The sequence below is a fragment of the Barbus barbus genome (assembly GCF_936440315.1).
Source record: "Barbus barbus genome assembly, chromosome: 42".
NCBI classification, from domain to species: Eukaryota; Metazoa; Chordata; class Actinopteri; order Cypriniformes; family Cyprinidae; genus Barbus; species Barbus barbus.
Genome location: NC_136720.1, coordinates 11,480,267 through 11,507,020, shown reverse-complemented (window position 1 = coordinate 11,507,020; position 26,754 = coordinate 11,480,267). Strand labels below are relative to the sequence as shown.

General features: G+C 36.0%; 1 pseudogene across 1 annotated transcript in view; it reads left to right on the top strand.

Annotated features, from left to right (window-relative positions):
- Nucleotides 1-24,852, top strand: part of LOC306861829 (acyl-CoA synthetase short-chain family member 3, mitochondrial-like) — a 42,090-nt pseudogene extending 17,238 nt beyond the window's left edge. Inside the window, exons 9-16 of the transcript in view lie at nucleotides 4,488-4,591; nucleotides 13,021-13,116; nucleotides 13,299-13,362; nucleotides 17,251-17,332; nucleotides 23,522-23,639; nucleotides 23,757-23,819; nucleotides 24,409-24,615; nucleotides 24,777-24,852. The product of the transcript in view is annotated as an acyl-CoA synthetase short-chain family member 3, mitochondrial-like (transcript). The remainder of the gene's footprint in view (nucleotides 1-4,487; nucleotides 4,592-13,020; nucleotides 13,117-13,298; nucleotides 13,363-17,250; nucleotides 17,333-23,521; nucleotides 23,640-23,756; nucleotides 23,820-24,408; nucleotides 24,616-24,776) is intronic.
- The last annotated feature ends 1,902 nt before the right edge of the window (nucleotides 24,853-26,754 follow it).

The window sequence follows — 26,754 nt, the reverse complement described above, 5'->3', positions numbered from 1 at the left end:
TGGGATGAAAGCTCACACATCAGAGAAAATAACCACTGATTTCCAGAAGAAAAAGAATCTTATTATTTCGCTTATCCCTGAGATGCACTTACAATGTTAGTCAAGTTTCATTGGGCAAATAACAAAGATTTTAGCTTTACAGTACAGCATAATTTTGACCCTCTAACTAACTGTTACTTGCTGTGGTTTTTTTAACACCTCCTATGTAATGTGCTGCACTTTTACTTGTGACCCGAGTCCAATATTGTTTTAACCACTCCATTTATCAAAAACAGGTTCTTTGCAAAGCCTGCAGTACATTATGGCAGGTTAAATGACACAATGATATTTCAAGTATATTTCAACTTAAGAAAAAACAGTTTTTAATATATGGTGTATGGATACATTAACTTTGATACTGGTTCTTGAAAGATACTTTTTTTCAATACCAATTTTATAAAATCCATTTTAACAAGATTACATTGCACAAAAAAGCAGAAAGGAACAAAATGTAACCAACAACAATAAATCAGCGCAAATAGTTTTAATAAAGTTCAAATGGTAGTCAGTTTCCACATCTTTTAGGCTGTTTACACCAGTGTGTTTTCCGTTTTAAAATGCACAGCTTACAATAATCATCTCTCTTCATTTTCCACTAATTTACTGATGAGCATTAGCTGATTCCAGTGCTCTCTGCCTTTTGTTTTCTCTTCCGTAATCGCTGTTCTGGCTCAGAGGATACTCATTTGCTGCTCATATGTCAATCATATTACACGTTCATAACCCGCCTTGTCTCAAATGATGAATGTGCATTGCATTTCCACGTTCAGTTCTATAAAGAAGAAACCCAGAAAAAACACTTCTTTGGATGAAACAAGATTCAAGAGTTTTATTTGTCACATACACAGTTATACAGAGTATAACCAGCAGTGAAATGTAGGAACCATGAAGCTAATAAACGCATGATTACGACAGTATATGATATGTATGTGATTTTCATGAGGTTCTGCCTATTTTTCATAACAATACAGGGTGTTGCCTCACAAGAGACAATCACCTGGCTTGGTTTAGGCACATCAAGCATGCTGCATGCTTATTGGCTCACTGATGTTGATGAGATGAATCCCTTAGGTATCTAAAGTTGGTATCGAACAAGACATTTTTCGATACTCAATAGTATGAGATGGTGCTTAAAAGTATAGAACCCGATTACCAGCCCTAGTGATATAGGCATGAATATATGCCTTGGAAAATAAAAAAACAAAACAATTTTACCATCATAGTGGACCCAGCTAGATCAGAAAATACTGTAACATTATTACTGTCCAATGGCTTTGCCATTTTTTGACACCTCGTGAATATTTATGCTGTATGAAAATCGCTTGTTTTTTTCCCCACTCTGTTTATGCAAATCATAGTAGCAATTATTATGTATTTTTTTCACTAGAAAAATAAACAAAGACATTATTTCCTTTTAAATTGGATTTATTTTGCTCTGGCTATATCAGCTATTATTATGCTATGCATCTTTAAAATGACCCTTAATGAATATATAACCCACTTTTCTTTTTTGTAACCTAAATGAGCACGAAAGACGCTCTCAAATGTGAAACGGAAGAAAGGGCAATTTATCTCGACCCAAAGGAGCCGTGCAATGTGTGACTTTCACTCAAAACCACAGGCTCTCAGTGTCTCGCGCGTCCTCGCTGTAACCTGCGGCTCTCAGCATGGGTTTAAATGCGTGCCAGAGGGCGCGACTCCACTCAATAGAATTTTCCAGCTCAGAGATTCAGCAGTGACGCTGTAAGATCAGGATCTGCTCTTTCGACAAAGATCATAAGGCTGATGTTAAAGCGCACCTGCAGAAGGTCGCTGCATTAGAAACGCACACCTGGATTCCTGAATACATCCGTGGAGTTGTAAACACAAACACTGATGCAAACGGATGACTTTATTGCAGATGCAAAAGTGATAGCACAACCTTTCACTCAAGTACACACTATCACACAATATGTACGATCCTGTCTTGATACACATCAGTGCCTCTTTTTCATGTTTTCATTAGCTTTTTTCCTTAGAGGAACTGCAATCTGACTCATTTGTGACAATGTTGTGTCATTAAATATCAAATTAAGGCTGCCTTTACACATTCCACATAACTGTAATAGCAAGTTTGTGTTGTGCTTTCACAGCGTTTCTGCAGCATGACTGTATGGAAATTGCATAAATGCCCCTTGCACACCTGAATAGTTGCTGGTGGGTGCGTTGGAAGCATAAAGTTCATGAATAGGGAGGAATAATCCTCCATGTGGCTTGCAAGAAAGTCAATATTTAATGAATTGGCTATGTTTGAGTCAAGTGACCTTTTCCAGGCATGTAAAAGCAGAGAAACAGGCTCTGATTGTGCCTCTGAACACGACAGGCGTGAGGGAGGAGGGAAGCTGTGTGTGTGCTAGTGAACGACCTCCAGCTTATTGTAATGCAGATCACAAGCATGTGACCTTGACTCCAGGTAATTGAATAGTTTCTGCATTGTTTGACCCTGGAATGGAACAGTTAAAGGAACTCAGCTGTTATACTGTTACTTGCTCATAAACAGTGACTCAGAAAGATTCAGTTATTTTAATTTTTTTTATTGCTAACTGTTATTTTCATGTTAAAGTAAATTTTCTGTGGCAGGTAAAATTCAGTGCCAAATCAGTTTCATTCAGATCCACTACATCTTGGTGAATTCTCAATTGATATAACCATATAAATTATTTGACTAAACATTAGCCATGAAGCATTTTACTTAAAATTCGAGCTGTATCAGAAATTTTGGTCTATTTTGGTACTTTTGCTTCCAAATGCAGGAAATACTAATCTCAATATTAATGGCTTTTTTCCCAACTGGTTTATCAAAATGTGTAAATAATATGGAGCAACATAAGGCAAATCTGTATTTTCACCGTGTGTGGGGTTTGGTAAAAATCTTGAAATGGTTGTCCCCAGTTTAGTATAAAAATAATAAAATGCATTGTTGCAGTACATATATATATATATATATATATATATTTTAATACCATACTGTATATACTGTGCCATATTTTTTAAAGGTCAATGTTTGCATCAATTATTTTGGGGTTTATTGAATAACTAAATTATATAACCGTTTATATTTTTTATAATGGAATAAGATGCACTCCATGTCAAAACCCTCCAATCTAGTTGGTTAATGAATAAATTAATGTTAAATTATTTAAATCATTTTAATAATGGTCTAGGCCTACAATATAAATTTAAAAAATAAATCATATTTCATTATGAGGCCTTTTAAAATTATTATTATTATTATTAGTTTATTAATAACATTTAGTATTTTTATCATTTTTAATTTAAAGGGATAGTTGACTCAAAAATGAAAATTCTGTCATTAATTACTCACTCATGACGTTCCAAACCTGTAAGACCTTCGTTCGTCTTCGGAACACAAATTAAGCTATTTTTGATGAAGTCCGAGAACTTTCTGATGATCTGAGCTTTCAGCATGCATTCACAACAGTACCACTCATGTGTGTGATGCTGCTGATACAGGAGCCGGCATTCTGACGTAGAATATGCATGTGCTGCACCTTGTTTACAATCAGAGGAATGCACACTAATGTTTTGTGGTATTGTTGTGAATGCACATCGAAGACTGGCAGGTATAAATTGTTGAGAAGAAAATTGTAGAGAAGGAATTGTTGAATCAAGTCATTATTTTTGTTTTCTTTGCGCACAAAGTATTCTCATAGCTTCATAAAGTTAAGGTTGAACCACTGATGTCATTTTAACAATGTCTTTACTACCTTTCTGGACCTTAAACGGGTCAGTTCCCTTGCTGTCTATGCAGGGTCAGAAAGCTCTCGTATTTCATAAAAAAATATCTTATTTTGTGTTCTGAAGATGAACGAAGGTCTTCCGGGTTTAGAACGACATGAGGGTGAGTAATTAATGACAGAATTTTCATTTTTGGATGAACTATCCCTTTAATGCAAATGCAAAGACAGTCTGAAAATAAATCAACTTTCCAGCTTAGCTTGTGCTTCTCAAGCCACCAACTCAATTGAATCACTCACTATTCCTAGTATCAGCATTTCAAACATGCCTCTGATGAAAATATGTTTTGACTGTGCTCTGTTGTGAGTGTCTCTACGGTATTACAGGTGTAGTTTACTGTAGGCTTGAGCAGATGAAAGGATTTGTGTGATGTGGTCACCCACTACATTGTAATCCATTTCTTGTTTGAGGTTTGTGGGCAGTTTGATGACAGGAACAGTGAATCCTCACCTTTACACCCACTGTGCTTCATCCAATCACCGCTTGTCAGTGCTGCTTGTTTTTTTTACTACAAGAATGAGTTCAATAAATATTTAATGCACACCTGCATTCTTGCTTTTCACATTTCTTTGCTGCAAAGTCTTTAGGGACACATGAAGCTGCTCTGAAGTTTACACACTTTCTAAGAGCTGGTATTTTTCTTTTGGCAGGCTGAGGAACTTGTTTGTAGCCGGGGAACGCTGTGATATAGAGACCCTCGAATGGGCCAAGAGGAGTTTTGGAGTCTCAGTGCTGGATCACTGGTGGCAAACTGGTGAGTCACTGTCTTAAAATTACGCTGTGGTTCATTTCTTTTGTCGTCGTCTTGTCTTTTCTTTTAAGGCATTGTTCACACTGATTCAGGTGCCGTTTTTCAGATTCAGTCTGTAGTCCATTGAATTTGTAAAAACAGCATAGAAGTTTATTTGTTGTTCAGAGTACAAATAAATGGATTTCATTCCATTATGCCAAAAAATGTCTGAACAAAGCCTAAGATGAAGGGTGATCCTGTGGGTCAGTTGTTTTGTAATATCTGTTGATATCAGCTGATATTTATGCCATTGCTTAGCACAATATGATTCCTCTCAGCTGACTTATAAGAGACTTCCGATCAAAAACAAAACAAAAGTCTTACTTATCCCAAACTTGGCTGTGTTAGAGTATGTTTTTAAAAGGTGCATATTACAATGTAGTTATTTACTGAAAAATCCAGGAAAAACATTGAGTGCAATGGAAAGTAAATTTCATTTATTAGAAATGTTTGGAACTGTGCCCAAACAAAATCTTACTGAAAGCTCTTTTTTTTTTAGACATCAACCTCAAATTTGGAACACAACTTGCTTAGATTTATGCCATTGATTTTCTTGCAGTTTTAGAGTAAAAAAAAAAAAAAAATGAATAATAATAATAATAATAATAATAGTAAACAAACTTCTATTATTATTTTTTTTAAATAACAAACAAACAAAAGTGGTTAAGAGGTAATAAATGGATCATAACTATTCCATAAATATAATTCAGTACCATAAGTCCCTAAAAATACAAAATATTAAAATAAAAAACATTATCAAACTAAAATATAGTACATTCATCTTGAAAAACCATTGAAATAATAATAATAATAATAATAATAAAACAAACAAACAACCCCCCTATAAAAGCAGCCATTTTTGACCGCCATGCGAACAACTCAGAGGGTTAAAATAACTATTTTGGAATGTAAAAATTAAGTATGTTTTGCAAGTTTGCGAAAATGACTGCTTAACAAATGAGTACTTTATCAGAATCATAATCAGAATTAGCTTTATTGCCAGGTATGTTTGCACATACGAGGAATTTGTTTTAGTGACAGTAGCTCCACAGTGCGACACAATGACAGCGACAGGACACAGATAATCTCTTTACAACAAAAAGTACTTTATATAATTTGATTTTCTAGTTTTTTTTTATTGGAACTTTATTGACATACTAAAAAGTAAGATTGCAATTTTAAAAAGAAAAGATAATAAAATCACAAGTCGGACAAAAAAGGCACATGATGTAATAATATACATTGAAAGTAAATAACTCAATACAGTAAAACCAAATATTATAAAAAAACTATTATTTAACTGATTGAAACACTTTAGTTTCTTTATGCTCCACTAAAATAGTTGGCAAATGGAAAAAGGTGCAACTTTCTGTTTTTTATTTTTATGCGTGCTGTAATGCTGAGTTCCTTACCATAAAGTCGCCCTTATTTCTCTGGCAAACCTGAAATGGATTGTCTGAAATACAGGACACTTCTTTTGATATTCATAACCCCTATTGCCAGCATGATGCATAAACCATCGCATGTATAATAAATTGGGTTACTCCTCCTTTCTATACTGGCTGCAAAACATGTTCAGCTCATAAATATCATTGAGAAATAAACAGGTGCCTAGCTTGACCGGAGAATATTTATACAAGATGAACTGAATCACCTCTCCCCTCGCTCTCATATCCATCTTTCTAGTCGGTACTGGTAAAGTCTTTGTGTCATTTGATGGCACAAATTTAAAACCGGTGACAGATCCGTATTGATTCGTGAACGGAAAAAACGATGGATCCGTATGTGAGTAAGCACAGGACCAGAGAGGCCAAAGTGCTTCATGTGATAAATGATTCTGTCCTCACAGTGTGTGTGTGTGTGTCCTGCTCTCCATTTATAATTTCACTCTGTCTCCATCCAATTCATGATTAAAAGCATCAAGACCAGTCGTATTATTAGATGACTTGTAATAACAGCCACATCTCCACCTCGGCATGCAAACACACAAATGCCACAGCGTGTTTGAATTGTTCAGCGGCACAGAGCAAGATTTGATTAGAAGAGCTGATGAGGTGTAGTATAACAACAGTTTGGTTGCGCTGATGCGATTTTAGCTTTTCTGAAATAAAGTGGAAGTGATTTGAACCTTCATTATCTATGTCATTACCCGCTCAAACCTCCCCAGGCTCACGCTTGCAATATCAGAAGTCAAGCAGCTGTGACAGAATATCTCTCTCTCTTACACACACATACGTTTGGATGCTTCATCGTGGAGATGAGTATAAGGGTTATTATAACATGTATTCTGAGTTCTGATCATGGTCAATATTGGTGCTGCAGCTAACAACTATTTTGAAAATCATACATGCATAAAGCAACCATTGCAGTGACTCATGAAGGCCAATTGTAATTCTGGCCAATGTGATTTCATATGGACATTTTCAAAATGGTTTACTGTTTTGTCTAAATAAATAAAAAATTAAAAGCTGAACACTAAACTCAGTCATTTTAAATTATTGAATTTGCGCATCGCAAGATTATAATATGCAGTATGAACAGTGGATAATCGTCTTTTTCAGTTTGGTTTAGGATTACATTTAACAATGCTATTATTTTTAAAGATTTAAGATCAGTGAGTGTCAGGTTAATTGACATGTAAAATTAGAGAAATTAGCAAAATTACCATGAACTATTAAATATCCAATAATGACTGATACTGATAATTAAAAATAAATAAATTAATAATAATAATACTGAAATATTGACAATAACCAGTATGGTATTGATGTATTGTTCAGTCAAAATAACATTGATTTAATTCACTTAATAAAATGTTGAAATTCGATTTTATATCCTTAGTTATTATTTTTTTTATTATTATGTTTTATTAACTTAATCACAGTTAGTGTTGTTATTGTTAAGATGATTAAAATCATTTTTGGTAACTGAAATAAAGTTGAAATAAACTAAAATACATTCGATTATGAAAAACTTGAAAAACCTAAACTTAAAAAAAAAAGGAATAATTGTTTCCTTTGGAATAAACTGAAGTAAGTTTAAGTTGTGAAACTGAAATAGCTAAACTGAACCTTAAATAAAAATAAAGGATAAATAGAATAAATAATGTCATGCTCATGACAAAAGCACATAACAAAAATGGATGAAAATATAAAAGTAGCAGCTAATTCAAAATATGAATAAATACTATAATAGTAAATGAATAATACCTTTAGTGGCTATATTAACCACATAACAGCCTTTTGTAGTGTGTTGCTTAAGTCAGACTGTATGTGTTTGCATGTGCAAGTAAATGTGTCGTTTAATTATCCTCTGCGGCAACGTTCATCCAGTACACACAGAAAATGAAAGAAAGGCTGCCGCTTTTGAGACCTGATGATAATCTGTGTGCTATTTTAAGACACAACTCCTGCCGTGAAGAGGTGGGGGGCTTGGTGATGAGGGCTGCTGATGTCACCACTGTTGCTGGGCAACTGGTATGTTTCCAGTTGGGAATAAGTAGCAATGACTGCTGGCTGTACGAATGACCTTAAAGCGGCCCAGAGCGTCGCTGCCCGTCTTTGAGGTGGCCACCGTGTGCGCGTGAACCCTGCCACAGTCTTTCAGTTTTTGACTCTGGTAAACTTTATCAGTCCACTAAATCAAATTTGTGATGTCAAGTGGCTGGCAATAACTTTAAAAAAAACAGGTGATGTTAGGACATGAACTTCAGAAGGAACTAATTAGCCATTACCCACTCGATTAATTAGCAGTTTCCACCAACTGGGTTAAGCACACCTGCTCATTCCTCTTCATTTATTTAGTGTTAAAGTTTTTGCACCCAAAACATGTAGTTGTAGTTTTCCATCCTATCTTTGACCCTTACAATTAAATTCAGTATTTACTCACCCTTTTTATGTTCCAAACCCGTACAACTTTGTTCAATGGAGCGAGAGAAATGTAAAAAGAAATTGTGACTTAAATGTTGCTATGTTTGTAACATAAAGCTTACTGTATAATGGGCTGTTTCTGCAATCGCCCCTAAAACTTATTAATGTACTAATATAATCCACATGAAATAGTAAACTACACTAGTAAGTGCATTTGGACAATGAGTTTACTAGAAGGGTTAGTGAACTCGTCAGGACAGGCCACTTTTGTGTAGTTTGTGCCATAAGAAACTGAAAAAAGCTGCCAGTGTGGTTGTGAACAAGCATTTACCACCACATTTATACTGTCTTCTGCTGAGGCTTGAGAAATAACTGCATGACCCTCACAGTGCATTATGGGATTGAATGAGCATTTGTGATTACATCCACTATGGTTGTGGAAGGCTACAGTAAGATTTAACTTCTACTGATAATTCAATTTTGCTAGGCTACTATGAGATGGATAGCCTAATTGTTATATAATTCAGATGGGCTACCTGTTATTTTTATGGTATATCAAAAAGCGTATATTTTAAATGTGATTGTTGGTATATTTTACCAGTATTTACCATACATTCAAAACAAAAATTAAAATAGGAAAAAATATGCAATATTGAAAATAATTTAAGAAAAAAAAAAATTCTTAATAAAACAAGATTTGGTTTTCAAAAAGCCATTTCCAAAAGGTACTTCTTGAAAAAGGGGGGTCGTCTTATAATCAGGGTCGTCTTATATTCGGGTCAATACGGTAAATCCATTACGGCTGTTGTGAATAAAGTGAAAATGAAATGAAAAGTGTTGACCGCAGCATTAAATTTAGATCTGCTCAATGTTGCGCCATGATTCTTTTTACCCGTTTTTACTGTGTTGCACATTATAACCAATCACACAGGAGTCTGTTGAGCTTATGAATGCAATGGCCAGTCAGAGGCGTTCAGATGGGTCATTTGTTAGGTGTGCGCTCCCTGACTGAATTCAGCTCACTCAAATTTTCTCTTCATCATAAACAGCAAAGTGCAGATGCACTACAGTATGATGTAAGTAAGAGATTCATTCATCAAACTCTATAGACAGCTTTAGAATACTTAAACTCGCGCTAGACTAAATTTAGTTATAATGTTCTTTGGCAATGCAAGTTCTTTGCTCCCATTCTCTGTATAATTTATTCGCCGTTTGAATAACTATGGAAGGTACTGGTAATAAAAAAAAAATAATTCATTACCTTATCCGTGAACATCCTCCTTCATAGCATCATCAAGCTTCGCCTTTATTGTTTTGAAAATGCAACCTTTAGCGGCGAAAACTTACATATTGTGCCTTTAAAATATTGGCAAATATTATGCTATATATCTTTCAAAATTTTTTAAGTAAACATGCTAGACATCTAGATGGATGTGTTTGACCATTGCTCCTCATGTCTTTTGTCACGGCAATCTAAAAATGCGGCACTGAAGTTAAAATAAGTACAACTTTTAAATTACATGTCTATGGGCTTTGTGTTATTTATCAATGCACTGCCCTACGTCTTGCATTTTTAAACACAAAAACATTGTGAACGCCCCCCTAATTGCAAACTCTCTGAGCAGGGATTTCTTTTGAATAAGTGCTTCCTATTTTATCTGACTGTAAAGAAAGTATGAATATACAATATATTATGAATGTGTGCAGTATCCACACATCATGGGATGGACCAGCAATTGTTGCGTCCATAGACTGTAAAAAAGGTTGTGTCGCTTCACTGCCATTCACAAAACCTCTCCCGTGGCCTCATGTGATCTGATGCACACTTCAGAATTTTTGCCTACTGTTTTAAGAATTCAATAAATTTTGACATTACTACTGTTTTTCACATACTTAAAGGTAGAGAGACTCGAACCCACAACCTTTGGGTTACAAGTCCGACTCTCTAAACACTAGGCCATGACTGCCTTGGTAGCAGAGAAGAGAAGTAGGCATATTTGAATGCAGCGTATAACTTTTAAGGTGATTTTGCCTGTTTAGACACTTAAAGGAAAATTCAGATTTTTTTGAAAATAGGCTCATTTTACAACTCCCCAAGAGTTAAACAGTTGAGTTTTACTGTTTTTGAATCCATTCAGCCGATCTCCGGGTCTGGCGGTAGCACTTTTAGCTTAGCTTAGCATAGATCATTGAATCGGATTAGACCATTAGCATCTCGCTCAAAAATGACCAAAGCAATGATATTACGCAGGGCCTGAAAGTAGTCCCCAGCTATAATACCTAGCTGGGGACTACTTTCAGGCGCTGCGTAATATCATTGCGCCTGTTGCACCCATGGTACGGCAGCAAAGTTCCTTGATTGTTATGCCAGAATGAGAGTATAGTTCCTAGCCATATCGGTCTTGAAAATCGCAACTTTTCATTTTCCGTCAGTCTTAGTACACGATGTAACTACAGAAGAGTCAAGTTTTAAATGGGAAAACTATCGAAAATCTTTGGTCATTTTTGAGCGAGATGCTAATGGTCTAATCCAATTCTATGCTAAGCTAAGCTAAAAGTGTTACCGTCAGACCCGGAGATCTGCTGAATGGATTCCAAAGCGGTACAACTCAACTCTTTAACTCTAAGGGAGTTGTAAAATGAGCCTATTTTCAAAAAAAGTGAAGTGTTCCTTTAAAAGCTCCAGTCCGCGTGCATTATAGTTTCATGGAAAAGAGCGACCTGCACATTCTTCAGAATTCATGAGTTTTGAATCCGTGAATATTCAGAAACTCTTTCCCGCTCTGTGTGTGTGTGTGCGTATCTGCACGCTGCGCGTCACCTGTGAAAAGCGTTTGAGCTTTCTGCATTACTCTCATATGGTAGCAGTGGCAGACAGACTCGTGGTGCCACATGCTGCGATGCCAACAGTTTTCTGTCTCACTCTCCTTCTCTCTCTTTTTACCAGTTACTCTTGCCCACTTTTCATGACTAGCTCGCTCGCTCGCTCTCTCTACCTGCTGTTCACAGCTCTCCTGTAGCATCTGGCTCCGTGACGGATGACGAACAAGTCTGTGTTCTATTTGTGAACGCTTTGCTCTGTGTCACGCTGTCGTCTACTGATTGTGAAGCATTTTTAACTTTTGTTGATGATGTTTATTTATAAGCCAGACATGTAATTTATGCAAGCACACAAACGCAGGCGTGAGTGCTGGGTCAATGCAGTGATGTACAGTACATACTTAATATGTATTCATGCAGCAGTAACAGATCTTAGTACACAAGGGGATTGGTAGAGTTTTCCTTGAAATGTCTGTCATTAAACCTACCTATAAATATGTGGAACTAACCTTAAGGTCATGATGAAAGAGATTCTCTCTTAGGATCTACATCCAAGGACACTGATTATCTAAAAAAGAAATAAACGTAAGGCAGGTACCAGTTGCTGATTGGATGGAGGCAGATCTGAATGCAAGCTAGCAGTTGATTGTAAGAAAGGAGAGAGATTTAAGCAGACTAAATGATGGATTGGATCAGTCCTGCATATGTCACCAGAGAGAAGTTTGTTATTTCACCGGAGGATCAAGTTGTAACATTTTGATCATTAATTTAACATTTGTAAAAAGAGTGAATCATGTGAATGGATTTATTGTTTTATTACAATACTTTTTTTTGTCAATTTTATCAATGTTTTATTAATATTTTGATTTGTCTTTTTAAAATATTTCTATAAAGTAGTTTTCTATAAAATTTTCATTTGAATATTTTTTTCTATTTGACTAATTTAATATTTCTATTTACTTTATTTCAGTTTTAGTAATTTTAATACTTCAACTTATTACTTATTTCCATTTTCCAACTGGATATTACTAGTTGGATTGGATTTTTAGTTGGATATACAATGTTATTAATTTTTCATGTAATATTTAGATTTTTTTTTTTATTGTTGTTTTTATTTGAAACACCTAAAACTTGGAGTATCACTTACGTTTTAGCTAACGGTAACACTGAATTGTTCACAGGTAATTGAGATACATTTAGAAGTTTGGTTATTTCAAATAGAGTATTAAATAGAATTTCCATTTCATGCCGACTTCTATTCCACCTAACTGAGCAAGGATCTTTTCAAACTGTTGCACTCTCATGGCAATAGTTGACCTGAAAGAGAAAATTGACCATAGAAGAAGAAATGTACAAAAATTAGTTTGCTTTGCTTAGGTGTTTACACTTTTAAACAATTTACAATTTTAGTCAAGGTTTCTTGCAGCAGACAGTCAATTTCTACCCTCTTTCTGACCCTTAGAATTAACCTGGTTACTGCATCTTTACGATTTCCATAAGTTAATGCCCTCTTTTCTGATTGGTAAACCTCTTTGCATGTGAAATGAGTAACAAGACCCCTTCAAAGTTGCTAAATAATGAATATCCATTGATATGCAAATGTAGGCAGTCATATGTTAATGAGCTTATGTTTTTGACATCAATGCCTCATTCTGTATGACCTGCTTATGCAGCTCTGATCAATATGGTGTCTCTCTTTTGTAGAAAGTGGCTCTTCCATCACTGCGTCCTGCGTTGGTTTGGGCTGCTCACGCACTCCCCCCGCTGGTACAGCCGGTAAAGCTGTGCCTGGATACAACGGGGACATTCCTAGATATTGGCATGCTTCGCTTGGCAATTTTGCGGTTCTTTATTTATTACAAACTCTTTCTCATTCATCGCTGAAGGATTGTGTGTTAGAGCTCATTTTGATTGACAGTTTTTAACTGGCTGGTTCAATAAGTGACTGAAGTACTTAAACTATCTTCATCTTTGTCTCGTAGTGACAGTGATTGATGATGAAATGCAACAGGTGAAACCAAGGACTCTGGGAAATATTGTGGTAAAGTGAGTTATTTTAATCCTTTCATATTTTATTTGTTATTGACAGAGACAGTAGGAAGGAGCAGAAATTCACTAGGGATGGATAACGGTAATAGGATCAGGCTAGATTTGTCTTGCACAAATAGTTCAGTGTTTTTGCACACTGCTTTGATGTACTTTCTTTAAGGGCTGGATCATAATTGTTACTGCTCAAAACTAGGGGTCGACCGATTATCGGCCTGGCCGATTATTGGCACCGATATTAAGCATTTTTATGATAATCGGTATCGGTCATTTTCAAAACCGATGTGCCGATAAAATTATTTAATTTTGAAACGCGCTATTTGGCTCTGATGCAGCCTGTCGGAACTCACCACTCTGTGGCCTAGAGCAGTCTCCGCCCACCGCGCATCTGATTTGTTGAGAGTCAGGAGTCCGACCAATCAACGTGGAAGACTAAAGGCACTCTCACACCGAAAGCGCTTGCTAACTGGTGCTGCTTCATCACGCATCAGTTATCTCTCTAAGGCAGCAGCACAAGTTGCAATAAATTACAATCCACTACACTGAAGTTGTAAAAACCTCAATATTATCTATTTATGGTTTCCGAGATGGGGGAAACGCAGGGGGAATCGCGGAATCCAGTCATATAAATGGAATTGACTGTATAACACGGAGTCACGAAATTTGTCAAAGTGGATGAATTAATCAAAAGTAGGTCAGTACACTTAAATCGACTCATGATATGGACTATCTGTAAACATTAAGATGCAAAAAGACTATTTAAATATGAATTCTGCATGTTCGGCGTGTCTCTGTATATGTGAATGGCACAGACGCGCGGTTTTGACACACACACACACACACACACACACACACACACACACACACACTGAAGTGCGCGACGCTCGCGGTGTTTTCCGCATCTGCCATGTCACTAAATGAGGACATAAATATATGAACATCATCCCCAGAACTGCTCTGAGAGTTACTTCATGAGCATTTGACTGTTTCGTTTGAGTAAAACGATCGTCATATTATAAATAGGCTACAGAAACTTAAGAGGTCATCATGGCAACCCGTCAAAATAAAAGTTTGGTTTATTTACTAATGCTACTACAATTATTACAACTTTTGTTTAAAAGAACAATCACACAATACGCTATTTCTTACATGTTTTAATTTTAATAGTAAACACATTTGTTTGCCAAAAAATAGTTTAACTCTCATTTGATTAAAAGATAAATTAAATTAATGTTTTATGCCTTCATTTGCACTGTTCTGTAAATGAAAACTAATGGAAATTACTGTCACATAGGCCAAGACTAAGATACTGTCACATAGGCCAAGATTAAGTTACTGTCACATAGGCCAAGATTAGGATGACGGAAATTGGGACATTTCAATAGGCTATTGAACCAAGTGAGCCTATAACAGGCTATTAGTGTTATAGTTTCATGAAAATAGTTACGGTCTTCTTCGCAACTTCTACAATGGAGCTATGAAGACAATTAAATTATTTACACTTATTATATACATTGCGCTTTTTAAATTAATCAATTGATGTGCATTAGATGATGAATTGAATAGTCACCTCTTGTAGGTTATGATTTAGTCAATCGAAAATAATTAATGAAGAATTATGAGAGGTTATGCTATTACACATGCATTTCTAACATGTAAATTATTGAAGCCAAATACTTACATTTCCCCAAGCTGTTTAGCTGTAGTATTTAGTATTCATAGGCTTAATCATGAAGCATACAGTGGCCCCACTTTTAACTCTCTCTTTATACATTACCCTTATTGTAGATGGATGCATGGGGGAAGACAAGAGTAAGAAGTGCAACCAACACTAGGGAAGGCCGTTTTTGTCAGAGCCCTTGTTATTCTTAATTTTGACATTCATTTTAATTTTTACACCAGACATATATATATATATATCGGTTATCGGTCTACTTGGTCTGTAATAATCGGTATCGGCATCGGCCCTGAAAAACACATATCGGTCGACCCCTACTCAAAACCATTTGTGAAAGAAAAGTGAAAATGGACTGCATTTACTTTCCTAATGCACAATTCATGATCGCATCGAAATGTAACTTTAAACCATCTGTCGTATAGACAGCACCTTTTACGATCCAGTCAGTTTCAGATGGACAAATTAAGTCCCTTCCCTTTTTTAAATATATTTTGAAGATCCCTTTTTCCTCAGAAATGCAATACACAAGCACATTTAATGGGTTGCGATGAACGCTGTTTGATGTTGACTTTAATAAAAAGACAAATATAATGAAATGTCACCTTTTAATATGCCAGAGAGGGAGGGAATGTGCCGAACTGATTTTAAAATGTCTTTTTTTTTTTTTTTAAAGTTAAGCAGTCCATAATGGCACTTTATATTTTGTCAAAAGTTCGAACACATTTTCACAAAGAAAAGTTGCACTTGCGCATTGACTGGACTAAACTGAAATATGAATTTTGTTAATGCTATTTGGTCATAAAAAATAATTTATAAGGCAATATTTTAGTTCCGATTCAAACGTGTATTAAATGTGTAAATATTAGCCTTTTTTTTTTTTTACGCATTTCAAAGTAATTGTAAAAATTGCATTTATATAAACTACAAAATAATACAAGTGGAGATGCAGAAGTCAGTGTCAACTTCACGAGGTGCATCTTGGGATGATTTTCCTTCACTTATTATAAATTCATCCATAAAAGGTGCAGTACAATTCATAATTTAACTAATTTCAAACATTTATGTATAAAAGTTCAGATCAAAAGCACTCTATAGTAAAAGTACTTTTCAGGTGTCAGAATTTTACCATTGTTTTTCTTTAGAAAACTTTACTTCATAACATTCCAAAGCATAATATTGTATGTATTGTTTCATATTAAATATCATTTAATACTTAATTACATTAGAAATCTATTACTTTCTTACTTTCTTACTTTTACTCAAAAGTAATTCAAAGATTTACTTTAATACAAGAAAGTACTACATTTTTTATATATTAAGTATTAAAGGTAAATCAAACAACAACTTTTATTTATGAAATGTAGTGCAGTAAACGTTTTTCAAAGAAAAACACACTGCGTCTGCTCAGATACCTGTTTGGGCTTTCGCCGTGTCCAAAAGATGGTAGTGTAGCTTTTTTGTTTGATCTTCACAAATAACTTTCCACTTCAGTCTGCTCATCATCTTCTCTACAAAATAAAATATTTACTGACACAAAGGCAAAGCAGAGAGAATAATTTCATCACACATTGAAAATCTTTGAAAGACTATAAAATCTCAGTCTTTGTACGAGGACATTAAGCCCGAGTCTGAGCGGAATGACTAATGGGGTCTCATCCCACACAGTCTCCTTAGAAAAGAGCATTTACTGTGTTCTTTCAGCCTTTCTTCTGGTACAATACCCCTCTAAGCCGACGATGCGTCTGTCCTCGCCCGCCGCTGAGGGAACTCATCTCGTAGATGTTTGTTTTGTTGTCATTTCAGTTCTCGGATAGATTTGATTTTAATCAAGAAAGGCTGCCGGATACATGCTCGGATTAAAAGGAAATTGTGACTTCTAAACGAGACGCTGTTTTATACATAAACACTTTCTGGTGGTCCAGGCAGGATATCGAATGGCTGTGTATCTTGCACGCACTGCTTATTTTTCAAGTATTTTGATTATTGTGTCCATTAGGGGTTATATGCTTATATTCCTGAATTTTTTTTTTCATCTAAAAATGTATTTTATTCCTTATTTTAGTTTTTTTTCCTCTGAATATTGTCATTTATATGCATACTTCAAAGCATTGCCTGACCCTGAAAGGTTGAACATCCTATTCTTTGATGGTTCAAAGAAGAGCAAGGTCACATCTTGAATCCCCCCCCCCCCCTCTAAAAGTATCTCTTTTTCTTCCTCTGCCTCCTGGGGCGGCTCTCAGTCTCTGGCAGAATCAGACGCTGTTTAAGGAGCTGTACTTCACCAAGTTCCCTGTAAGAGTTTAGCTACAAGATATACAGTGGAGATCAAAATTAGAGAACAACCTATAATATCGTACATTTCAAGGTCACTGCTTAATCCTATTTTAAGTTATCCTAACAGGAGTAGAAGGGCAGTTTTTTTAAGCATATTTCATAAATTAATTGTATTAAGCACGGTATAAAAAAACTTAAATGAGATATTTTGAAAAGAACTCTGATCAAAACTAGAGAAGACTTACAGATACCTCCAAGTTTTTGAAGTTAAAGGGATAGTTCACCCAAAAGTGAAAATGTTGTCTTCATTTACTCACCCTCATTTCGTTCCAAATCTGGTTGAGTTTCTTTCTCATGTTGAACATAAAAGAAGATCTTTTGAAGAATGCTGGTAATCAAACAGTTGATGGTCCACATTGACTTCTATAGTATTTTTAAGTATTTTCTTCAAAATATCTTCTTTTGTGTTCAACATCAGACAGAAACTCATACAGGTTTAGATCGACATGAGGGTGAGACTATATACATCCAGGATGAGAACATGTCCTAATTCAATTCCATCCAGTATAACCTCAATCAACAACAAACTCAGACCTCCTTTCTGATACATATTCAACCCATTTCCTCCACTTTCCCAGAAATGCATCCTTCTTTAAATGAACCAAAAAAGTGGTCTTTTCCATCGTATAAATCTCTATGGTCACGTCTATCCAATTATCTAAAGTTGGTCTCTCTTGTTTTAACCATTTACGTGGGATTGCTTTCTTGCTGGCTGCCAAAAGCACACCCATCAGGTATTTATTATCTGCTGTTACTATATCTGGATATACAAAGCCGAAATACAACAAGTTGCTTTCTAGAGGTATGTCTCTTCTAAAAATATATTCAAGAGACTCCTGTATTTCTTTGCAGTATTCTTGAATATGTTGGCATTCCCAAAATATACGATAATGGTTTGCTTCATTACATCCACAATTTCGACAACATGTTGGAGAGACATTACTTGGCCATTTGTACTGGTGTTTTAAAATATCTAATAATGTTTTTCCAACAGTATTCCATCCAATTTAATGAACTAGTTGATTTCCATTTGAAATTTCCATTTATTTGACCACTCTTCATCAGTAAAGTTATTCCACATTCTGTCCTCCATTTCTCTTTGATATAAGTTGTAGAGTGTGTTTTCAGATTTTCCAAACTCTTGTATATCTGAGAAACTGAGATCTTATATCTAATACCTGATGTGTGTGCCTTCTTAAGTAGGTCCATCGATGGATTGAAATTATCTTTTGTTTTCCTTTTACTTCTTGGTCTCAATAATTTCGAACCTGGAGGTATCTGTAAAAATCCTGATTTACTAGAAAAAAAGTTTTCCTTTAGTAGTTGAAAATTTAAAATTTCTCCTTTCTCAATGATGGTACAAAAGTAAGTTAGTTAGTTTAAAGTAAGTTTTGTCCATGGGTCTTCTAACTTTTCTATATATTGTCGTAACTTGGTATCTGTTGACATGGCTTGTATTGGAATATTCTTTGAAATACAACTTTCCGTATCCTTCTACGGAGCATGATAATGTGGGTCACACCAGTTTACCACTGTCCTAATTTGTGCTGCTATATAAGAATATTTTAGTGGAAATGGGTAAGATTTTTAATGTTCTGTTCCTAACATTCGATTGGTATTTTACTATGGGAACAGCCCATCCTTGAACGATTGCGGAAGCACCAATGACACCATGTCTGCCAATCACGGCAGGCCAATCACTGTGGTCCTGCCTTCCTGTATATAAACCACAGCTACCTGTCGTCTCGTCATTCTCGCTCTCTTCCCCATGGAAGATTTCGGAAGCCATCCTCAATAGACTTTGGGAATTATTGCTCATCAGTTTACTGACGAAGCCGCGAGGTTATGTCCCAAATGCAATTAGGGGTGGGCGATATGGCAAAAATATCATATCACGATTTTTTTATAGAAATATCACGATTCACGATTTTTATCACGATTCTTTGTTAGTTTTACTATTTTGGTTTTACAAGTTGTCTGAGCATTACAGCCAAACTAGAAAGACAAAGATGCATGGCAGATATTTAGGCCAAAGTGGGCGAAGATAAAAAATCTTTGTCATTATTTTATTTTTCTTATTAAAAAATAAGAACAAAGATACACATTACAAATACACATAATATACAAATAAAACAAACAGTGCTTTATTTCCAGGTACAATAGGTGTATTTAGCAGAGCATTCAATGAAATTGAATGAACAAATATAAAAATAAAACACTACATAGACTGATTCCTAAAGCAACTGTATTAAAGTTTTTCAGTCAAGAATAGTGAGTGATTTTTCTCTTTGTGTTTTGTTGTTTTGTTAACGTTAAATGAATAGTTCCCCCACAAATTAATATTCTGTCATCTGTCTGTCAATTCTGTCATAATGTTGTATTTTTATACCATCATTTACTCAAAAGTTGTTTTAAACCAGAATGAGTTTCTTTCTTGTGCTGAACATTTATAAATGCTATATTGAAGAAGGTGGAAAACCAATCAGCTGCTGGTCCTCAGTGACTTCCATAGGATTTTTCTTTCCTACTATCAAAGTCAATGTGGACCAGCAACTGTTTGGTTTTCCACTGAGTAAATAAATGACAGAAATTAAATTTTAGGGTGAACTATCCCTTTAATGACAGTCGACAGCACGTTTAGTGTCCTGTCCCGTTAAGAGCTGCACGCATCTAATAAACAGTACAGGCACGCATCCGTTTCTCTCTTAACTATTTACTTTCATTTTAGAGATAACCAACTCAGTCTGTATGTAAACCTTGTGTGTTTTGACAGTATTAGCGCAAAATATAACTTAGTTGAGTAATCAGGCGCTGTTAGACAGGCGTTTTAGTGCGCGTGCTTCAGGTGTATGCGCTCAGAACAAGCGCACGTCAGACCAGCGCGCGAATTAAACATTTAACCAGCAAGGCTTGTGTGCAAATAATGTAATTTTGCGATCGCGAATAAGTGCAGTGTCCTGTCAGAGTAACTCTATCGCTGTATGTCGTGTTGTACAGTATATAGAGACGGTGGCGCCAGAACTGTATTTGACAATGTGCGCGGTAGCGCGATACTACGATATTTCTTAAAAAGCAGATCGTGGAGACATTTTTATCGTCCACGATCAAAAATCGTCATATCGCACACCCCTAAATGCAATATTTCCTTACGTTTATTGAGTGACTGCACTTGGAGTTGGATGACTAACGCATTAAGGCGAGTTTTCAGCTTTAAGTTCGCAATAGGCTACGTTTTTCCCATGTTTTGGTGGTGCTCATTAGGCACCAAAAAGAGGGGAAAAGAGAGCTCACTACTCTCAGCATAGCGCCGTAGAAATTTTCACATTATGGTGGACTTACCATATGAAGAGAGTGCAGGCGTCTTCATGGCCACCTCCAAAGAGCTAGAAAGCCAAGGAGGGAAAGGCCTTGTGCCCGTGGAGTGTGGATTTCTGCCAAGGATTCACACGATGTACCATTGGGTGTGGATGCTCTAGTCGACAAATGACCAGACTTGTTACTGTACAAACTCCCCCTGTTGAGCCTAATTGAGTTGACATTTACGGAGGGTACGAGGATGCAGTCATATGATGATTCCAATAGCACCGTACTGGCCGGGGAAACTGTGGGTAGATTGCGCTGCTGCTCTACAATCAGCCATGGTCACTACCAGCAAGTAGGGATCCTCTCTCTCAAGTACGGGTGAAATATTCCACCCCTCCCCTCAGAAACTGTCTCTGGGCCTGGCCCGTGAGAGGTTGAATTTAAATGCAGCTGGTTTACCTCCTAAGGTCACCGGGACAATTTAGAGCCGCGTCTACATGCTCTTTATACAGTCTTAAATGGGGAGTGTTCAAAGCAGAGTGTGCGGAAAGAAAAGTCATCCCTTATTTATGTTCAATTGTGGACGCGTTATGTGCATTGCAAGACCTCCTAGATAAGGGTAGAGCCGCAATCTCGGCATGCCATATAGGACTCGACTCGGGTACTGTAGGCCAACATCCTCTTGTTTGCCAATTTACGAGAGGAGCGTGGCAGTCACACCCAGTATCAAAACCGGTCCCTCCCTGGGATTTGGCCGTGGTCCTGAATATAGAGTCCCCAAAGGAGTTACGAGCTCACTCTACCAGGGTTATAGCCACATCTTGGGCCTGTGTAAGGACATTTCTATACAGAAAATTTGTGCTGCAGCTAGCTGGTCTTCCCCGCACAATTTTGTGAGGTTATATAGACTGCACGTGACACAACCTTCACTTGCCCATGTATCATAGAGTTCAACCTTCATGCTTGGGGCTTTCCCATAGTGAGATACCTCACTTAATGTTATTAGGGAACCTAATTTTTATTTTGAAGTCTCTTATGCTCACAGAAGCTGCATTTATTTGATTAAATAATACAGTAAAAAAAATAGTAATATTGTGAAATATTACTACAGTTTAAAAGAACTCTTTTCTATTTTCATGTATTTTAAGTTGTAGTTTATTCCTACAATGGCAAAGTTGACTTTTTAGTGTTACATGATCCTTTAGAAATCATTCTAAAATTCTGTTTTGCTTCTCAAGAAACATTTGTTATCAATGTTGAAAGCAGTTGTGCTGACTTTTGTGGAAACTAAAGTAAATTAAAGTTTGTAAGAATAAAAAAAAGAAAGAAATGTGTGTTTTTTCTATAGCAAGGACATTAAATTGATTGAATTGAATTGCATATAAATGCGGATTATTTAACTTGGTTCATTCAAGAATCATAAAAATGTATCACAATTTCCACAAAAATATTAAACAGCACAACAGTTTTCAACATAATAATAATAAAATAATAGTATTGATAATAATAAAAGCAAAATAAATAAAGCCTTGGTTAACCTTAGAAACCTCAAAAACATGAATTATTTGAAACTTTTGAGCGGTAGTGTACATGCATGTGTGAAACAAAACATGGTTATAACTTGGCTTCCTTAATTTCTGTGGAAGTAGTAGTTTTAAAGTAGCATTTAGTATCACTAGTGTGGCCAGAATTTGGACTTTCAGAATAGTTTTGTCCATTTATTCTAGAGAAGAAGTGCCCACTCGGACAAAAAGGGACCATCTGATTTTAAGACAGCAGCCACAATTTGTTTGGTTTTCATATTAGGGGCAGGGAGCACCATAAAAAAAAAAAACAGATGTGTTCAAATAACATTTTGTGACAATGACCAAATACGGAAAAAAAAGCCCCTACTAAAATGAAAAGTTTGTGCCTTTGTTTCAATTTTTAGGTAGTAATTATGATCACAGTGTTTACTGTCATAAGAAGAAAACAAATTGTATTATGCAGTTGCGCTGATGTATATGTAGTTCACTTGTGCCTCAATCAAAAGCTGATAATGTGCTTGTAATAATATCATCCCAGACAAATGAAAGTCGCACAGCAGTCTGATTTGTGATTCTGACAGGCGCCTTCCAGTTATGCGTTAGATGGTCCGTGGGTGTGCCGAGGCTGTTACGCGCCCTTTGATTATGCTCACTATATCCGTTCCTTTTGATAATAATCAGGCAGGACAGTCATAATCCCTTCACAGGAAGGTGCTCAGCATGTGCTTTTGATAATTACATTTCAGCTGCTGCCGGCTGCATTCAAACCACATGCTGATTGTAATGGCAACAGAAAAGTTTAAAGGATGTGTTTATCACTGAATATATTTTTATTTTAGATAGTAATTGTTAGTAAAGCTGTATGCTAGCTTTGGGTGAAAAATTTACTTTATTTCCATTATTTTATTTGAATACCTTTATTTCTGCAGCAAGTGTTGGTATATAACAACAACATATATCATACACCCCCCCCCCCCCCCCCCCCCACGCTTAATTACTCCAAACATTTGATTAGTAGTGTACAAAAAAGTAAACATATTTTGGCAAAATGTCTTGTTTGTAGATGTGTATAGTTTAATAGACATGATTGACAGCTTATAAAATGCCTATATATATATATATATATTACAAAAAAGGGTCATATTGTAGGACTGCATAGCAAGTTATGATTAGTTTTTTTGTGGTGCAACACCATCTAGTGGTTCAAAGAAGCATTACATATCAGCTGCTATTATACTGGCACTGGAACTGTTTAAACTCACAAATATGTATTCCTATTGTTGTATTCCTAAAGTGTTTTCATTGCGCTCCCTCCTAGGGTTACTATGACACCATGGACGCAGGTTTTGTGGACGAGGAGGGCTTCTTGTACATCATGTCTCAGTCCGATGATCAACGTGGCGGGTCACAGGCTGTCCACCGGTGCCCTCGAAGAGGTGCGAGGAGAGGGAGCATCTCAATCATGACACAAATAATAATACTATTATCAATAATCTCAAGCATCTTTGTTATTGCTTTACCAAAGGTTGTGTGTGTGTGTGTTTATCCTTCAGTCTGTCCTGCTTCACCCTGCTGTAGTGGACTGTGCTGTGGTGGGGCTGGAGGACCCCCTGAATGTGAAATGGTAAGGAATGGAGAAAGGGATATATATATATATATATATATATATATATCTATATCTATATCCCTTTCTCCTTTGAGTATACCTATCCTTCTGAATCATTCTAATATACTGATTTGGTTCTCAGTTATTTTTGTTGCTTAGTTGTTAATAATGGTTCTTATTTCTAATATCCTAAATTTTTTTTGTAGACTGACACAATTGTAATAATAATGCAAATCAGCATATTAAAACAATATCTGAAGGATCATGTGACACTGAGAATGGAGTAATGATGCTGAAAATCCATGGCTTTGCATACTTGTTCGTGTTTTGATTATATTTTTAGATCAAATAAATGCAGCATTGTTGAGCATCTGTTTTTTTTTTCAGAATTACGTAATTATGTTTTGTAAAAAAAAAAGTACTGAATTACTGAAATTCTAAGTGAAGTGGTGTATTAAAATGTGGGCATGGGAATATAGATTTAGACTACCTTTGGGTTTGACTTGTAAACACCATACATGTGAATGAAGTAAAGGGATGCCAGTGTCCGTATTTATTTTTGTCTAAAGTGCCTTAAACGCATAAAGAATGCACCTTAGGGGATGTATATTTGTTTATGCGCGTTTGCAGACTGTCAGAAGAGTGAGGATGTGCTGGCGAACGAGATGGTGAAATTGGTGAGGGACACCATTGGGCCGGTGGCAGCTTTTAAGAAGGTCGTCTTTGTCAAAGCTCTACCCAAAACCCGCTCTGGAAAAATTCCACGATCGTCTCTCACTAACCTGGTGAACAACAAGCCTTGTAAGGTACTTTCTGACTTGTTTTTTTTTCCTAGTGATAACTGTTAATAAATATTTGTGTTATATGGAATTTGTGGTAAGGACAGCTGCAAATCTTCAGCTTCAGTTCAAAAATCATAGTAAAGCAGAAGTTTCTAATTTGGATGTTTCTGGTTTTGAATTCATAGATCAGTCCCACCATAGAGGACCCTGAGGTCGTTAAGGACATTGAGAAGGTGCTTTGAGAAACTGTGAAAGAGCCTGGTAAATAATTTACAACCAGATGTGGATGTGCCTATGTGCAAGCGCACACACACACACACACACACACACATTCACTCACTCTCTCTGTTCTCTCCAACATGCAAGATTCTGTGAAGATATGCCATAGAGAAACATGGTTCCTATTAGAATGTACCCCTGATTAGAACACAATATTTTTTATTAGTAATGTGTATGAACATGATAATTTGCACTTGGACCAAATATGAGCAGCAGTCAACGTTTAGAAAATCAAAAACTTGGATGATTTTGAATAGGTGAATGTAAAAAAAATATGTCCGGTTCATATTAATTTCACCCCCAAGATCAAAAAAAATGTTGTACCCAAACTGTCAAAGCACCAACAATTGTGTCAGTTTTTAAATGTTTGAATTTGAAAGATTTTATTGACATATTCACATTTATAGTTTGACAGCTAAAGGAAAAAAGTAGTTATGTAGTTGCTATAAAATTTGGCTGCATTGTCTAATGCTGGGTACACGCTAAACATTTTTTAAAAATCTTATAAGATCTTCAAAATGTGACAGACCACAAACATTAGGACAAAAAAGGATTGAACCATTTTGCTCCTATAGTGTGTGGTGTCCTCGGGGTTCCCCCCACACATCAGGATTTCTGATTGTAAATATTCAACATGTTGAATATTTATGATTCGTGATCGGGGCGCCTCCGACGTTATTCCAAGTAGATTCAGTCACTCTTAACACACCTCACACCACAGGAAAATCTGATGAGATAATCTTTAGAACCACCAAGATAATCGGGACATTACCTAGGATTGTCAGAAGGGGAGAAATCGGCCCAAAATCAGCCTGAATATCTTGTGGTGTGTACCCAGCATTAAGTAAAATGCTATTTTCCCTCATTCTGATTGGTTACATATAACCCGGACACGCTGTTGACAGTTTTTGTGAGATTCACCTTGACACACTAAACTATGACTATGGTGAAATGTAATGGCATGTATTGTAGCTCTAGTGTAGCGTCAGCTCGAGGAGATGCATTGTAAAAACATTGTGACACTGATTGGTCTAAAGCAAACCTATTTGACAAATTTTTTATTGACAATGAAAAGTTGTTTGATCACCACATAGTTTTGACCAAAATACAATCAGTAATAAATAAAAAATGGACACAAAATAAAATGATTCTCTGCGCGTGCAAAACAGGGATGTACAAACCGTCGAAGTGTCTGATATAACCAAAAGACGGGAGGCGGAGGGCGTACAACAGACGTCCCCGCGTCCCGAACAGAAACATTTTTACACCAAAGTAAGTCACAGCAAGTAAGTCTACGTTCACTACGAGCTAAGCCTGTCCTTTAGCAATTTGTTCTAACGAAAGGCGGTCGGACGCTCTCGAGACGACCCAGGTGAAAAACAAGTGCACTTCCATAATGTACCATAATGTACTTAAAGTGCTCTATTTTCGCGCACTAATTTTGTACTTAATATACTAAAAATTATACTTTTTATTACTTCTTAAGATGAACTTAAGATCATCTAAGTGTACTCAACTGTGCTATTTTGAGACACCATGAATATGAACTAAAATGCACTTTTAACAGACTATCATTGTATTTAAAAAATGTATTAAGCTATCACTTATAGTACACTTGAACCCATCTTTTATTCACTTGTACAATCAAGTGTACTATAAGTGATAGCTAAATAAATTTTTTAAATACAATGATAGTCTGTTAAAAGTGCATTTTAGTTCATATTCATGGTGTCTCAAAAATAGCACAGTTGAGTACACTTAGATGATCTTAAGTTTATCTTAAGAAGTCCTAATGGATCATTTATAATATATTAAGTACAAAATTAGTGCGTGAAAATAGAGCACTTTAAGTACATTATGGAAGTGTACTTGTTTTTCACCTGG